Source organism: Uloborus diversus, chromosome 1 (assembly GCF_026930045.1).
Source record: "Uloborus diversus isolate 005 chromosome 1, Udiv.v.3.1, whole genome shotgun sequence".
NCBI lineage: Eukaryota > Metazoa > Arthropoda > Arachnida > Araneae > Uloboridae > Uloborus > Uloborus diversus.
The window spans coordinates 137511427-137515020 of record NC_072731.1 but is presented as its reverse complement, the minus strand read 5'-3'; the positions used below and the strand labels follow the sequence as shown (position 1 = coordinate 137515020).

The 3594-nt window shown below is 31.1% G+C and overlaps 1 protein-coding gene across 1 annotated transcript in view; it reads right to left on the bottom strand.

Annotated features, from left to right (window-relative positions):
• Window positions 1-2474, bottom strand: part of LOC129235267 (DNA excision repair protein ERCC-6-like) — a 206350-nt gene extending 203876 nt beyond the window's left edge. Inside the window, exon 1 of the mRNA XM_054868983.1 lies at window positions 2410-2474. The gene's annotated coding sequence lies outside the window, so the exon portion shown is untranslated. The remainder of the gene's footprint in view (window positions 1-2409) is intronic.
• Between the last annotated feature and the right edge of the window lie 1120 nt (window positions 2475-3594).

Sequence of the window (3594 nt, the reverse complement as noted above, 5' to 3'; positions counted from 1 at the left end):
ACATTAATGTGTCTGCAATATTTACTGATAGCTTGTGCTTTTGACATTTTTATTTATATTCTAGTCCGTCAAGGTATGATGGGTGAAAATTGCTTCTACATTTGAACGAAGCCATTGCCTGTTTGGTGATATTTTAATAGTTGAAATCGTAACCCTAACCCCAATGGATTAACCCCAAGCGTTCACAGTTAACCGCTTTTTCTGTTTCTTCATTCCCCAGGGTGGCGACAGAAACTGAAAAAAAGTTCCCTAAGTTCGCCAAATTTCCCAGATTTATATTCCCAATGATAATAGTTTCCTTGCTTTGCCCTACTTGAAAACCATTGCATATTAAATAAAATGCAGTGTTTAAAACATTTTAAGCTGTTAATTAAAAATATATTTTGAAAAGCTCTTCCTTTTTTTACTAAAAATAGTACGTTAAATTACCTACAGGGAAATGTTATAGGAAATCTAAAACATTTATAATCTAAAATACTTTACTTTCAGTAACTAGTTAACATAAGAATTCTGAAAAAATATTATACTCTTAAAGAAATATCTAATCATGAGAAAACTAAAAGGTTTATATAGAAATAATTTTGAACAAAAATTTTAAGCGGTATAATTATTGCTACAAGAATAATTTTAAAAAAATACTTATGTACACAAAGTAACTCAATTTCAAATATGATTTTCTTATTTGTTGGGGGAAAAATCTTAGCTTACTTTTGTAACAAAACACATTCAAATGCAATAAAACAATCAACTTCAAAATATACTTATATGTGTATATAACTTGGTTTTGGAGCATTCCACGGTATTTTGGACATTATGTAGAGTCCGTAACGTGACCTCTTTTTGCCATAACTTTTTAATTTACCGTTAGATTTGCAAATTATTTTAATTTGAGCTGGTGTGTTGGTAGGAAAAGATCAAAATAAAATAATATGCTAATCAAACAGTAAATTGAAAAGTTATGGCAAAAAAGGTCATGTTACGGACTCTACATAAATGTCAAAAATACCTTGGAATGCCCCTTTTAAAATAAAAGAATTTTATAGTCTGAAAAAAAACCCTTCATATAATCTGAGACGACAGTGAATAATACGATGGCAAAAAACAAAGTTGATTCTCGTTCCACATTCAATTTTAGCAATTCAATTAAAAACGCGATAAATTATTTTTTAAGCTTTTATCTGTATTAATTTAAAAAACAAAGATTTTTTCTTGAAATCATGATTGCAATTTGCTAATTACTTCAAGACTAAAGACAAGGGATCTAAGGCACTGATGATGGCTTCCTCTTTGCCTGTAGGGTTGTTTATGTTACGTAGTATGAAACTTGTGGAAGATAAATTCGAGCTACATAAAATAAACAACTCTACAGACACAGAAGCAATCCTATGTTCAATAAGTTAAAATTCAATACTTTGACGTTGAGAAAAAAAGATGAACAAATATGCGGCAGTGTATAATCGCACCTCATTAACTTTTTACTCAATTTTTCCTGAATTTTTTTTATTTTTTCGAAATTCCCTGATATTTCCATGATTAATAAAGTTCCCAGACTTTTCTCTGATCTGTCGCCACCTTGTTCCCCTAAAATGACACTGCAGTCTTACTAGTAAAACAGTTAAGTTACCCCAGTTCAGCCTTGTCACAATTTCCCTGCATGTTAAACATTACCAAAACATATTATTAAATTATCATAACATGGCATGAGTTTCAGAAGCATGCAGGTCACTCGATCATTGATTATTATTTATATACAGTAAAATCCCTCTTAACAGACACTCCTCTTATGAGGACAATTTTTAATTCCCCAGTTCCAATGCAAATAACATTATTAAACCCCTGTGCTGTAGACACCTCTCTATTGCGGACAAAAAAAATTGTCCCGTTAGTGTCCGCATTAAAGGGACTTCACTATATTTTGATCATTTCTTGCGGTGCTAAGTATCTGGCATGACATATACTTTAATATCTTGAATTGTTTTGCAAGTTGTAATCAAGGAAGTCTAAGTTCAGCCAATGTGATGTTTCGCATTATCTTAATGTTAGGCTGGTAATGCATCACGATGCTGAAATTCTACATCACTCAGTCCTAAGTCATACTTTATATTTTTATTTTTACAATGTAAGCTTCTATATTCATACATTTTGTTTCAAATCAATCAATGAAACTGAAATTAAAATAGAAACATTAATTAGTTTTGCAGTTTTACACCAGAGAAACATTTGAGAAGAAAACCTCAACCAAAATAATTCCTGAAACAAGATCAGCTTTGAAATTGAAGAGCTATGACTTTCGAATACTTAAGGAAGATAAATATTAATATCGAGCATTTTATTTACGCGAAATTCTTAACAAAAAAATATTAACGAAATTGGACAATGGAATATATAAGATTAGCAAATGTGACTTACATCAAGAGTTACAATTAAAAGCAGCTTCGTTTAAAGTAAAACAGTTTGGAAAAAGTGAGTTGCATTGAAGTGTTACAACTACATATAAAATTCAATGCTTAAAAAATTTCCAACACAAACAATAATGAAAATGACGTCTGTCACACGTTTTTCATTCCATTCACACCGTTGTTTCACCATAAAAATTTTCAATCCTAACCACAAATTTGTGATTGGTAGGCATTTACGTTGCCAACTTTTAAGATATAAATTTTCAACGAACATTTCGAAACATTTGTTCCTGGTGGAGTAGGAGAGAGAGAGCACATCCTAAGGCCCTGGAGCAGTTTTTTACACAGGGATTCAAGTGAAACACGGCCGATCGCAATGCACCGTTGCGATCGCTATTTCTCCAATTTGAATTCAAGTGTAACATTGCGATTGTCTTCAGTCCCGATTCCCTCGCAAAATTTTCGATTGCTCTCGAATATGTCTGAGCTGTCTGTATGAGCTGTCATAAGTCTGGAAAATCCCTCGCAAGTGCAGAAAAACATCAATGGCGTCTGTTTTGAATGCAAAGTTGATTTTAGAATTAATGGAATGTTATTTTTGAAAATTTTCAATTCTAAATTGGCATTTCAATGCAAGACTCGTTTTTTGTTTACCGTAGCATTTTTGCAGTAGCCTTCATTTTACATTGGAAGTATAATTGGTTTTATTTACTTAAAATATGCGATACTTCTTCAACTTAACATTGTTTTCATCCACAAATGCAGTACTTATTTTAATTATGACTTAAAACTTGATGGCATAATATTCTGCATAGTCATTATACTACTTCGTCGTTTTGAAGAAATCAACGGAATTTTTTTCCGGCTGAACAACAATACAAGTTGAATTACGACTGTGATGAGAAATTATAATTAAACTAGCAAAAATACCCGGCGTTGCCTGGGTCAGTAATAATTATTAGAAAAAATCGTTACTTGCTTTTGTTTTCTGTTTTAAGTGAAAGAATTTAAAACACATCTTTTTGACGTGATTAAAAATCGAGTTTCTTCCTTACCCATAAAACTAAAATAGCAATAAGTATAAAGAACAAAGTAGTATTGATTTAGAAACGAAAGCACTATATTTAAGCATATACACAAATTTAAAAAACATGAAATTAATCTTCTCATGTTTAAAAAGATTAATCTGTTGATA